General features: G+C 35.6%; 1 non-coding gene across 1 annotated transcript; it reads right to left on the bottom strand.

Moving 5' to 3' along the window:
* Positions 1-14,765: 14,765 nt before the first annotated feature.
* Positions 14,766-14,872, bottom strand: LOC141635681 (small nucleolar RNA R71). The gene has a single exon (XR_012540351.1). It is a non-coding gene; the product is annotated as a small nucleolar RNA R71 (small nucleolar RNA).
* Positions 14,873-15,085: the final 213 nt, after the last annotated feature.

Raw genomic sequence — 15,085 nt, 5'->3', positions numbered from 1 at the left:
GAAAAGGGAAGGAGATTCTTTCAAGAAAGAAGTCACTAAGATTGAGGGGAAGCTCTTCTACCAAAAACCCACATATGACAAATAGGGAAGATGAAGAAGTGATTGACCTCTCACCATTGGGGGCCTACCCCGAGGTTCAATTTGAAAATGATGCTCTAAATATTGCCTTTAATCGACTCATTGGTAAGATTATACTCTTTACCAAAATTTTAGCGAACTTACCTTGTTTAAGTTGGGAATTAGAGAACAAAAAAAATCATTATTTGAAGACCTAGGTCTTGCCTTGCTCTTTGAGATGAATGAATTAACATACAAAAGGCTCCTAATTGAATTCCAAAGTAGTCTCCAAATTTCAACATTGAACAAAATAATTTATGTCGAATTCCGATTGGAGAACGCAACTAGGATGATGACCTTAGTGGAATTTGCTAATATACTTGGGTTGGATGTAAGTACAAATCGACCAAGTACACCCAAAGAGTATGATGTGGGACAACATTGGAGAGCTCGAAAGGGCCGCAACTTGACTTGATTTGGAAATTGCTTAGCTTTGTCCATCCAAAATCCCATAATTCATTACACCTATCGGTTCATCACAAGTACAATTATTGCAAGAAGAGACCTTGCTATGGTCAATGAGCTTGATGTCGATTTTCTAGAGTCACATCTGCAAGTGCAAGGAAGAAGTGGTTACCGTATCAATGCCCCTTATGTCCTTTTGGAAAGATGGGCAAGGTTCACAAGTGGCAATGATGGTTCCATGAAACATATTGTTAATGGAAGACTAATTACCATTTTAGCCAAGCCCTTCAACCCCAACTTCAACAGGGATAACTCCTATATTCCCATTCCAGGTAGCACATTGATTGACGAGTCCTTCACCACCATCATTATTGGATAAGGTATGAGGGGGATACAATCTTATGGTTGACAAAAGAGTGTTCCCCAATTACACTTCCTAGAGTAGGTTTTCCACGAGTTACACTGCGTCATGGCCCTCTATCATGAGTACCCACTTACCTCGTGATAGGAGTAGGAATTACAACTCCCCTAAGAAATAACAACTTTCCAAGACTAAACAATTTACCTCTATGACAATAAGAAAATGCTATCCTAGAACCAGTTATAATCCCTCCATTTCTGTTCGTTTATGAAGAATATCAACACCGTAACCCCCTTGTGTCACCTACCTCTTGGAGTTTTTGTCCTCCATAATAGTGCGTAATAATATTATTAAATCTCATTAAGGAATATGCTCGGGATATTCATTGGCAATACTAGTCAGCTGATCAACGTATATCGGTAATGGTTGGCCAACTAGGGTTTGACGTTACTGTCGTGAGAGGGCGGTGTTCAGCTGATCCCTTTCAGTCACACCTAAAGGAACGAGCCCCAACACGAAAGCTAATTAGATATATGAGATACAATTTAATTAGTCCCTAGATAAATTGACTAAGAGTTAGTCGATTAATTAATTTAGAGAGATATCGAGTTGTGAACTCGAGGCGCGGAAATTATTATTTAATTATGCGATAATTGAATAATAAATCATTTGAGACGAGAATTAATGATTAAGCAGTTAATTGTTAAATTAGTACTAATTGACTAATGTGATTAGTATTGGTACGTAAAATATATGTTTAGCTGTACATGTATATTTACGGAGTGTTTTAGTTAAAATTAGTCGGTAATTATTTAAACATAAAACGATTTTTGAAATAATCATTACACGTATTTGCGCGACAAATATAATAACTGTAATGGACCAACTTGGTCACATTGGACCGTGTGAATTATGGATAATAGTGCATAAAACACAATTATTTTGCACATGCCATTTTGATCGGATGCACTTTCCATTGTGCTTTTGTTCTTACCCATACCATTATGCATTGGTGGAATAAAATAAGAAAACAAACGCTCCACTATTCCTACTCCCAACCGTCCAACACACACATACATACAATTGCATTATTCATTTTTTTCTTTATCTTTTGTATGTGGAGAAAAATAAAAGTGTTCATCCCTCTAAAAACCTAAAATATTAGAAATCTAATATTTTTACAAAGTGTTAGTATTAATTTCAAGGGTAATCATACATAATATCTAGTTAATATTTGTAAGGTTTTGGGTAAGTTCTTGGGTGCCATTAGAGAGGAGATCTTCTACTTTGAAGATTTGTGTTTTTGGATGATCTTGCCAATATGAATAGCTCAAGAATAACCAAGATGGGAGATATTGGTTGTGCCCAATTAATTACTACCATTTCTCAATGTAAGGAAATATTATTTTTCCTCTTCTTTTAGATTTAAAATAGCTTAAATATTACATGCATATTACATAGATCCAATAATTTATAAAATAAAGATTTTGATAACCTAATTACAGAGATCTAATTTGGGGTTATTGTCTTGCAAGTGGTATCAAGAGCTTTGGCTTGTATTATGAATGTTAATTTTAAACATTTTAATTTAATTATGAGATAATTTTAATTTCATAAATGGTGCTAAAATGAAGATTTTTGCACAAAATCATGCATACCTTCTGATCTCAAATAATTTGTGGTCGAATTTGGTGAGCTGCGGAATTATTTTGCTATTTTTAATCATTTTTATGGAAAACCGAGTCAGAAATATCGTATTTTGGTTAAGAGGTTAACTAAAATAGTTAAACTTGGATTCTGACCTTGAATTTTTTATATGTTATCACATGCACTTTTTACAAATGTTCTGTAAAATTTCGCAAAACGTTATAAAGATTTGCATGTTTAATGATTTTAATTGGTTAAAAATCGATTATTTTATTCAAAAATAATAAACGGAATTTTCTGGGTATGAATTTTTTTTTAAATTCCAAAATATGTTTTATATGATAAAAGTGAAATTTAGAAAAGGTTTTCTCACTTTTTGATGTTTATTGGATTTTATTAGATAAAAACTGATAAATATGGATGTTTTTGTTCATAAAATTAATTTGAAATTTCTGGAGTAATTTTTTTCCCTTTTTAGATCCCTGGAAGAGTTCCAGAATGTACAAATTTTTTGGGTCAAAATTTTATAATGGTTAAAATTATTTTTGAATTGTTTGACAAGGTCGTGATCAAAACCGATTTAAATAGCACATGGATAATATCATTTCAAACTAATTCTTATTAAGAAATTAGTGTGGACTAAGTTTGAGTTCTAAATCAGTTTAAACAATTAGTTTGAGTTTAAATGAGATTTAAGTGTTGATTATTGATTTTTAACGGGTAAAAATCGATAAATTCCGCAAAACTAGGCTATTTTTAAAAGATTATGCTAAAGGGGCGATTTAGGCATGAAAGTTACAACATTTTATTTATTTTTATTGTTTAATGAATGAACGTCATTTATTTAATTATTTATGCAATTTTTGTACCTAGTATGGCCTAGTTTGTTTGTAATTTAAATACGATCTCAAATCGTCGGTTTGTAATTAATTAATAGTTTTTATTTATTTAATTAATTAATGTATAATAGGAATTTGATTGTAATTTGATTGTAATAGTTATTTTTACCGGCGTTTCCAATAGACGGAATTGACATCGAGATGGAGTCTATTTTGGAAGGGGTTCCAAATCCCACAAGACGGTGCATGCTTGGAAGATGTTCCAATGAAGATGCTAGGGACCAAGGAGTTGTTTTCCGAATATGTAATAGTCTAGTTAATTTGATTAGCTAGGTGGCCATACTAGGATTTATACGTTTTTGCATGTTCTATTTATTTTATGCTAGCTCATCATGCCGAAATCGCCACACATGCATTTTATTTGGTTTCATGCTTTTATCTTTCTATTGTCGATTTAAAGGTATCGAAAATCACCTAGTTAGTTCACTTAAAGGAGAATGATAACTAATTGACAAGATCTCTCACATTCTTTTAATCTAAAATTGAGATTAGTCTTACCAATTATTAACAGCTATAAATCCCTTGTTCATTAGAGTCACGCTCGCCCAAGCGGGGTGTTCTCTTTTTACCTCGGATAAGTAGGGTGATAACGGTTATCACGCACCAATGTTAGTTGACTCAACGGGGTATAAAACGGTCTTGTATTCCGGGGCTAGTAGATGGGTTTGTTGAAATCCGCCGACCAAGAGTTCTAAAGGTAGAATTAGTCAAGCGTTGACTTACCGAATTTACACAATTATGGGATGTTTCGCCCAACCGATGCCTATTTAGTCTAAAAACGGATCTTGGAATCATTTATATAATTTAGTGAAAGGTCATTATATAAATGGACTTGTAATAAATGATTATCAAGTTTTTATAACATTGAATGTTGATTTTCCTTATTTCTCGTTCATTTGCAATAATGTATTTACTATGACATCGTGCATTTCATCCTCCTTTAATCCTCTTTTTATTATATTCTCTTTTAGTTCTTTCATAGAAAGCGGGTTCTTTGAAGGAATTCGGTAGCAATGATTGGTAACATGATTTACCAAATCACGTACATAAGCTTACAACGATTTTTGCGATTATTTGACAACTTAACGTCCATACATATTAAAAAGGGGTTTCATGTTGCAAACTCTTATTACGAGTTTAAATGGGAGTCACATTTTATCAAGAGTGTCTTGATTTCGAAAGTGACACTTCCGCCATGATGATGACATATTAGTTTTAATTACTCAAGAGTAATTGAAAAGTTTTCGAAAAGAGTTTTCAAAAACACATAGAATACTCCAATATGATACCGTCAAATGGCTCACTTCGAGAAAGGCCAAATCGATTGTTTATACACTAAAGAGTTTAGGCATATGATGACAATTTAATGGTAAGGTAGTCCAATTTCGCAAGAAGTTGAGATTTTGCCACATGTTGCACTCACCTTATAGTAACTTACTCTTACTAAGTGTATAAAATATCACGAATGACATGAAGAGAGGTCTTTATGAGATTCATTTTTTTATTGTTGAAGCAAAGATGAATGTGAAAGTGAGTGGGAGTTAAGAAGAAGCAACCCTAGATGTATGCGATAAGACAAAGTTGAAAGATTCATCTACTCAAAGGATAGGTTAGTTCCAGTATCTTGGTATGAGATACCAAGTATGGGACATTTCTTTGTAAAGAAGTTTACATGAACTGATAAAACGTAAGGCCTCTAGCATAGGACATTTTTGTATCGAAATGATGCTAGAGTAGCAATGATTTCGATAGGGACAAATGTACCTAAATTTGGTTTTAAAAGAATGTAATCATCTATGTTTATACATAGAAGGCATCACTCATGTGATTTAAAACAAAAGGTACTCTTATGATAACTTGGTGGTTGGTTATACCACTCAAGTTAGAGTTATTTTACATTCTTCACGAAAACTAAATATTATATTATCTTGTAGATTTTAAAGTCTCTTATCCGGTGAACCTGATTGATCAAACCTCAAGTAAATTCGTTTAAACGAGTAAACGATTAGCACATCGTACAACCATTTGATTGAGAATCTTATGGTGTGTGTGCATTTATTATGTTTTCTTTTGTAGAAAAGAAACACAAATAGTGAGGTGATTGACCATATACATACGGATGTGTAAGGCCAATAGTAGGTTATATATACTTTGTTACTTTTACCGTAATGTTAAGTAGATATGAAAATTTCGTATCTATTTAATAAGACATAAAAGTGATTTTTTGAAACGTGGAATATTTTCAAAATGAAGTAGTAAACCAAAAGCACGACAAGATAAAAATGTTGATCGGAAATTTCAAAGTAAAGATTTTGAAGGTCAAATGGGTAATATCAAGTAATGACCTTGATGATCACTAAGAAGATTATGAACTAGTTCACATATACCTTCTCCTAGGGACACCATAGAGTATGGTGTAGTCAAGAAGATAAACCGAACTTTATGAAATATAGTTTGAGGTTTTTCGCAATTTTGTAAGCTATTTTATCACTAAAATTTAAAACTCGACTATAATAGCCTAAATGACTCCATATGAGATATGGACAGGGAGGGTCCCTAACTTGTCTTTTTTTTATACATTTGGGAACATAAATGGTTATGTTCAGAATCAATTTGTGTATTTGTGATGGTTATCCAAAATTGAACCACTTGGTTTTTACTCCTTCAAAACGAGAACAAAGAGTTTGTGGCTCATAATGTTGTCTTTCTCGAAAGATTTTCATTTTCTGAAAGACAGAGTGGGAGAAATTTTGACCTTAAGGAAGTCCAAGACCCACAAACTGAGTACAATGCAAGAAGACGTTCTTTATTGAGGCTCAGTGGCTATAAGGAGATAATTTTGCGATAATATTGCGTTACTTTTCGAAAGTGACGAATCTACAACCCTCATCAAAGGCTTTTCTATAGTATGAACTCTATGTGATGGCGTGTCACCAAGCAATTCGAATTGGTCTTCTTGTAGAAGATGTGATAAGGAAGGAAACATGAGATGTTTTCGAGACTTGATTTGGGGCGAAAACTTTGCACCAAATTAGGTTACCTTGATCTTGTCATAAAGGTTACATATGATGTTTTAATTTTGAGTTGGTTACAGAGAGTTTGTGACAACCCAAATGCCTTTATCAATTCGTATGTTCTTAGCAATATAGCCTCTCGTAAGGATGAGATTCGGCAAAAGAATAATGAAACTTTCTCCTTGAATATATCTCATGAAGGGAGAAGTTTTGTTGATCTTGTCAATGCTAAGAAGCCTAGCATGCTTGAAAGATCCGTTTTGTGATCTTATATGCGTCTCAGACTTGGAACTTGAGTTGGAACTTTAGGTTCAATCATGTCGTCAATCAGAATAGTATTAATCGAGTTGTCAAGGTACCATGATGATACATGGAGTTTAGTGGGAGCTAAGGTGAGTTTCCTAGTCTAAATATGTGTTTGACATATTAGTAACTAGAAATGTTCTCGGGTGAATACTTGAGAATAGCATGGCGCATCTTAAATATCCGGATCTAATGAGATAGATCTCCATGGATATTAGCATTTTAGTTAAGAGACTTATGTGATAAGATTTTTGAGTCGTTCAAGTTGTTGAACACTAATATGATCTCGTTTTCTTCCGTTGCAAGATCTATTAAATATGCTAAAAGCCGGTCTCGTCGGGACTTATCATATTGAGAATACGAGAAGTCATTACCAAATCATTTCCTAGTAAGTGTCGTTAGATGATTATCAAGAGCATCCTCGAGTACTTGAGAAGTACTGAGAATTTACTCTTGTAGTCTGGAGGAATTTATGAATTTCGTGTAAAAGGATTACACGGAAACATTCCTATGCTTATAACATGTTATGGGCCTAGTTAAGGAATGATTAGCATGTAAAAGAGTTATGTGCATAAAGAATAATATGTATAAGAAGTTATACATATATGTATAAGATGTTATACATGTATGTATAAGGAGTCATATATAAACGATGTCATATGAAGGATGTGTATGTATAAGTGTTATACGTACAAATCATGAACGAAATTTAAGTACATTACTCCGATGTTGTAAAAGAGATTGTTGATATCCTGATTTTAATGGAACTAGAGTAGTTCTGTTAGCCGAATATCGTCTCCCGAGAGACTGTGAAAACAGTGGGAGTGTTTGACTGGCTTTAGAACCAGAGTCTAAAAACTTGTTTAGACATGTACTTAGAAATGTTCTATGTGATGAAAAGATTACATTGAACAAAGGAAAATATTAGTGGAAATTAGAGTGATCTAACTGTTGCTAATCCTCTAACCAAAGCCGATGGCATAAGGTAAACATAATGGTCATGTCATCTCAATGTGATTGAGGAGCATACCTTAATTGCAGAAGATCGTTATGTGAATATTTGATAGAGTATTAATATTTAAATAAGTGATGATCGCATTCACTGTTTGAGTTTCATTAAGAACTCAATTATTCAGTTTGACTGAAAACATTGAATACCTTGTTTATCCGAATTGGTTGTGGAGACAATGTTGAACCCCAATTCAAGTGAATAGGATGAACATAGTATTAGCCCCTAGTCACTTAATTAGATGACGTCTCAAGATTGACCAGATTGTAAGACGATTGATGGTAGGTTCAGCAAAATAAGGTCATAAGGATGACTAGTCGTTTATATAGGCACACTGTGGGACACTTTGCCGGGCAGTGACATTTATAGAGTCCCTTAGATCTATTACAGACGCCTGGTCATGGCAGGGATTTCTATGATATTCCTATAAGCCGATTATTTAAACTGGAGACTATTATGTGAGCAAGTGCAGTTCCCGAGTGACTTTGGTTTTTGTCCTAGGTCGTGCCGTGAAAGGAGGCCAAAGGGCATCTACTGGGTCATGGTGATCTGTAATGTGCAAAAGGATAGATAGGGCATACATGAATTGTCCACCCACGTTGGGTTTAAACATCTCTAGGCCACTCGAGGAGTTGTGACTGAGAAATGCGTGGCCACCCTCAGAAGTAATCTTTGGTAGATTTTTCCGGTCCTGCAGTCACACTCCCAATCGAGAAAACCACTCACGATATGTTCATGTGCAAGTGCGACCTGAAAGACACCTTGCATTGAGTGGGAGAATGTTATTAAAATGAATAAGAGAATCAGTAACACACCCTTGTATGGTACAAGCAGGATATTGTTGGGATAAGGAGTTATCTATAATTGTGTGTTATAATCATCGCACAACTTGTCTCGGACAAGTGGGAGATTATTGGAGTTTCTGTCCTCCACAATAGTGCGTGATAATATTATTAAATCTCATTAAGTAATATGCATAGGATATTCATTGGCAATACTAGTCAGTTGATCAACATATATCGGTAACGGTTGGCCAACTAGGGTTTGACGTTGCTGTCGTGAGAAGGCGGTGTTCAGCTGATCCCTTTCAGTCACACCTAAAGGAACGAGCCCCAACACGAAAGCTAGTTAATTATATGAGATACAGTTTAATTAGTCCCTTGATAAATTGACTAAGAGTTAGTCGATTAATTAATTTAGAGACATATCGAGTTGTGAACTCGAGGCGCGGAAATTATTATTTAATTATGCGATAATTGAATAATAAATTATTTGTGACGGGAATTAATGATTAAGCAGTTAATTGTTAAATTAGTACTAATTGACTAATGTGATTAGTATATTGGTACGTAAAATAAATGTGTAGCTGTACATGTATATTTACGGAGTGTTTTAGTTAAAATTAGCCGGGAATTATTTAAACATAAAACGATGTTTGAAATAATCATTACAGGTATTTGTGCGACAAATATAATAACTGTAATGGAGCCGACTCGGTCACAATTGGACCATGTGCGTTATGGATAATAGTGCATAAAACACAATGATTATGCACATGCCATTTTGATTGGGTGCACTTCACATTGTGCTTTTGTTCTTACCCATGCCACTATGTATTGAGTGGAATAAAATAAGAAAACAAACACTCCACTCTTCCTACTGCCAACCGTCCAACACACACATACATACAATTGCATTGTTCATTTTTTTCTTTATCTTTTGCATGTGGAGAAAAATAAAAGTGTTCATCTCTCTAAAAACCTAAAATATTAGAAATCACATACTAAGAGTTAGTATTATAAATCTAATAGTTTTACTAAGTGTTAGTATTATTTTCATGGGTAATCTTACATAATATCTAGTTAATATTTGTAAGGTTTTGGGTAAGTTCTTGGGTGCCATTAGAGAGGAGATCTTCTACTTTAAAGATTTGAGTTTTTGGATGATCTTGCCAATATGAATAGCTCAAGAACAACCAAGATGGTACATCTTGGTTGTGGCCAATTACTACCATTTCTCAATGTAAGGAAATATTATTTTTCCTCTTCTTTTAGATTTAAAATAGCTTCAATATTACATGCATATTACATAGATCCAATAATTTAAAAAATAAAGATTTTGATAACCTAATTAAAGAGGTATAATTTGGGGTTATTGTCTTTCACTAACGACGACTTTGCCACCGGAATACTCCAAAATATCCACCGACAACTTCACCAAGACCGGGTTGACATGTACCACACACTTTATCCAACTTTTCATGAGCAAGCTACTAGGGGTAGGATAAGTGGGGAGAGTACCCTTCCTTCATGTTCAAGTGCCAATTTGATCTTTCCAAATTTGGCACAAAGAAATATCAATACGGGAAGAAAACAAGGAAGCGAGGGGGCGGGAAATGAAGCTCCGGAAATTGGCGATACTGCTGAGCTTGATAGTGAAGGAGATATGTTTGTTGATGTTTCGAAAGATGAAGAAGAAGATTCCGCAAACGACAATGGAGGATAATGAGTGGAAAAGTTATTCCAATAAGGAGGATGACACACAAGGAGATGATGGCTCCCATAGCATTTTTCCCTTGACACTATTGTGAGTCTCTTACTCCTCTTTTAGCTTCACTTTTCTTTCATGTCTATACTTTCTTAACTTGTATTTGTATCATAACTTATCATTTGTAGAATAGCGCACTTGGAGAGTCATTCTTGGACTCTTCGTGGCTATGAGTTTTTGAGTTCGAGCAACATCAAAGGACTCACACCTCTTTCCCATTGAGGTGTCTATCTTTTTGTTCTCACCATGAACAATACAAAATGAAAAATCTCTATGCATTGCATTTCATGCATTGCCTATGGCGAAATCTCCCATATTTTTTCACTAGTAATATTGTTTAGTTTGGGTTAGAGAAGACTTGCCCATAGACAACCCGAGTTAATTTTAATTAGCTCTCCAATTGACCGACAACATGCATCACATAGCTTAGTGTAGCTTAGATTGCATCACTTGTTTATATGTCATATAGAATTGCATTGCTAGAGCATTCATTCATGCATTCATTCACTCATGCAATTGCATTGTATTCCTATGCCCACTTTGTACATTGAGGACAATATCTGGAATAAGTGTGGGGATGGGAATCATTATTCCAAAAACATATAAAAATTTGAAAAATAAATCAAAAAAATGCTCTTTAATTTAATAAAAAAATAAAAATCCTAAAAATTTCAAATTTCAAATTCCAAAACTTGTGTGCTTTTGTTACTCTTTTCACATAGGTCATACACCACATTTGGGACATACTTAAGTGATGAATGAAGAGCCTCATGGTACTATCTTATAATCTCTTTTCCCCACTCTTTTATGTTATTGACAATGTGGTGAGATTTTGATATTGCGGCTTGTAACTATGTGATGTTAGGAGTTTGCAGTTAGTGTTATATGGCATTTAGTTGGTAAGAGCATTTGCATCAGACTTGTATATATGAAACTCATACACTTTGAATCCCTTTTATCCATTGATGATCCTATCTTTGTTGCATGGTGGATAGGGGACGACCCTTCTTCTTGTCTAGGCAAGAGGGGAAATTCCGCGATCCAACAGTGTTTTCTAACACCATAGGGATTTGGCTCTTGACAAAAGCATTTAGCAATTGTGTACGAAAGTAGCCTAGTTTAAAACAACTTGGAGGTGACTTGTTTGTATCCTCTTGGACTTAGTAACTAGGAGAACTAATATCTATGATGGAGTGTGAACCTTAAATTGCTTCCCATGTAGATGATTTCCGCCACTTAGATGAGGAAAGTGGCTATTCTTTTGTAGATGCATCCATTATTTGTTTTTTGTGCTTAATGCTTGGATGTGTCGCCATTTTGGCAAGCCCCACATTGCCTTGCAAGAAGACATCTTCCCTCATAGATGTCTTGTTGTGAGTTAAAGGGGTGGAGTGGGACCCGCTAGTTATCTCACATCGGCTATCTTAGTAGTATTAATTTAAATAAGGGTAATAGTTTTAGTCACCTGTTTACACGGGACGAGCAAAGGTTCGGTTTGGGGATATTTGATATGACTCCTATTTAAGCATATTTAGTCCCCTAACTAGCCTAGTTCCTATGCTTTTTAGTACGTATTAGGGTCGTTTCTTATCTTTAGCTTCCTTCTATGCATATTCTATCAGCTTTGGTGTCCTTTGTAGGAGAAGAGCACTAGCTTGGCTAGACGAAGTGAAGCGGAGCTAAATTGATAACATCTAACGATCGACCATCAAATACGAGACCAACACTAAAGGCCTAAGTCAAAAAACAAGGAATTGGGCAATGATGAAGGACCCCGGCGACCCATGAAGGACCCCTACGGATTGGGGGGGTAGCCAAACAACAACAAGAAGAAAAGTAGTTGAGAACGGGCGACCCAAAGTCGGTTCGGGCGTCCCCATGCTCTGGACGGGCATCCGCCACCTAGGTCGGGCATCTCCCCATACAGGATGATTGTCTTCGAGCATAGGTCGAGCATCCCCTTTCCAGGACTTGCAAGGCCTTAGACGTCAATTAAGGTGTCTAATCGTCATTTAAGCCCTTTGTTAACCTAATCCTTTGATGTGACTCATATTTGAGCACATTTAGTCCCCGAATTAGCCTCGTTCCAATGCTTTCTAGCATATATTAGGGTCATTTCTTATCTTTAGTCTCCCATTTTACATATTCTTTGAGGTTTTATGTCCTTGGTAGGGAGTATCGCTAACCTTGAATTTATGAGGCGAAATTGAGCTAAATGGATCGTATCTAATCACCAAGCATCCAAGAGGAGACCAACACTAGAGGCCTAAGCAAATAAATAGAGTGAAATGGGCAATGATGAAAAGATCCTTGTATCACCAACACAATCCTCGCGGATTGTTAAGGAGCCAAACAAGAGAACAACTCTGTCCAACGATCCGAGAAGCCCGAGCTCAGGACGAGCAGATCAGAGCAACGATCCGATCGTACCAAAGCTGCATGTGAGCGTACCACAAGCATGATCCGAACGTCTCCTGGACGATCCGAGTGCATCTTCTCACAGGACAGCCCGGCTTCAGGTTTAGGACGAGCGGATCCTGGTGGGAGTTGCAAACATGATCCGCGCATGTGCCTCGGGATTTGCATTTCCTTAAGCTTCTCTTAGGGTCTTAATAGTAATTTAAGCCCTTAGTAACCCTAATCCTTGTACTTAATTCTAGTATAAATACCTCTTTGTACTACCTAGATTATCATGAAGCTTTAGTCAATTCTTAATCCATTCTTAATTAAGTTCTAATCATCTCTTAATTTAGTTGTAATACGTTTCTCAATATTAATCACATCTTAATCTTTTCTTAATTCTCTCAATTGTTCTTAGTTTTATTTGGGTAATTAGAAGATTATTGGGGTTTATTGGAGGATTGACAACCTTCCATCAATCATCAAGTACTTCTATTATTCTTTGCTTTATTATTTAGATCATCTCCATAGGTATAATTCCTTTTTACCCTTGTTGAATTATTGTTAATCACATCATTTATTCATCATGTTTTGCTTTGTTAGTATGATTGACAACCTTATTAGCATGCTAAACTTGATCATGATTGAGTGGTTCTTTAGCTAGGGTTAATGGGGAATTAGGGGAAACAAACATGGGAATTGATCTATGCTTAATCTAATATATTTTCATAATTAATTTGCTTGTTTGTTGGGATTTCAACCTATACACATGTTATGTTTGATGAAATGCAGGCCTATGAATCCTTGCATTTTTTACCCATCTCCTATCTTTTCAATGAGGCTTGTAAGACATAAACCAACTCGAGCCTCATTAGACCATCCATAGATTTGAATAGGGGGAGACTAAGTCGACTTGTAGGTGTTGTACAGTCTAGACGACTCGGCTTCGAGACCTAAATTCTCCTAGGGATTGTAAGATATACACTAACTCGATCCCATCACAACAATAAGTACTTGCATCTATTTGAGAACATGTTTGTATAATCTATTTCCATGAGTCCCCTATGATCCCATGACACCCTAGTGCTTTTAATCAATTTTTTACAACCCCTTTACTTGCTTTACTTAATTTATATTCATCTTGTTGAATAGTTTAGACCACATCTCATCTCAACCCAATTTGTGACACCCTACGACATAGCTTTTTGCAATTGAAAATCCTACATCAATACCCGTCCCTTGGGATCTGACCTTTACTTACCTCTTTGCTAAGAGTAGTTGGTGAAGTTATAAATATTGTCTTAGTTTGTAGCTTTTGACGACGAGTTTTAACCGGACAAAAAATGGCGCCGTTGCCGGGGACGGTGTTCAATTGATTTGATTTTCATTAATTGTTTTTAGTTGTGTATTTCTTTACCTTGGGGAAGTTAATCTCCTCAAGGTTATTTTAATTATTTTCGAGTTGTTTGGCATTTTGAATGACTAGAAGATCACAAGGTAATTTATTACCTATTGATTTCGAGATTGAAAGGACCTTAACCAACAATAGAAGAGTTGCTAGAGGTACTTCGAGAGTTGTAGGTATTGGTGAGATTGTGGACATTTAACCAAATAACATTGAGTTTGTCAACCCTTTTGAAAGAGAAGGAAAGGATAACCCAATTCAAAACCCATCACAAAATCAACCTACAATGCCTAAATTTTCATCTCATTCCGTACCAACCGAGGAGAACCTACCAAACAGTACTCCTACACCACCACATTTAACCGGTAATTTCATTGCCAAATTCGCATTCATACAATTAGTTGAGAGAATTCAATTTGGAGGGATGCCTAGTGAAGACCCTCATTCACATATGGAGACTTTTTGTGACTATTGTGATGAAATTTCTCAAACCGGAGTTACTCAAGACCAAATCCGATGGGTATTGTTTCCTTTTTCTTTGATCGGTACCGCAAAGCAATGGTTGAAGAGCCTAGACAAGGCTACTCTTGGTATTGATTCATGGAAGAAGTTAGCACTTGCCTTCTACAAGAAATTCTACCCTCCGGAGAAGACTAATATGTTGAGAGCCCAAATCACAGGGTTCAAGCAAAGGGATGAGGAATCATTATATGAAGCATGGGAGAGATTTAAGGACACTTGTCGTTCTTGTCCACACCATGGACTTAGTGAGTGGTTCCTTGTGCAACAATTTTGGAACGGCCTATATGAAGACTCCCGCAATGTTCTTAATATGGGATCCAATGGGATGTTTACCGAAGTTGATGACAATCAAACATGGGCCAAAATCGAAGAGATGGCGGTTCATAATTCCCAATATAGTAGGCCTCGAAAGGCCACAAGAGGAGGAAAGCATGAGGTAGATTAATCACTCAATTG

Source organism: Silene latifolia, chromosome Y (genome assembly GCF_048544455.1).
Source record: "Silene latifolia isolate original U9 population chromosome Y, ASM4854445v1, whole genome shotgun sequence".
In the NCBI taxonomy this organism is placed as follows: Eukaryota; Viridiplantae; Streptophyta; class Magnoliopsida; order Caryophyllales; family Caryophyllaceae; genus Silene; species Silene latifolia.
This window is presented reverse-complemented; position numbering and strand designations above follow the sequence as displayed.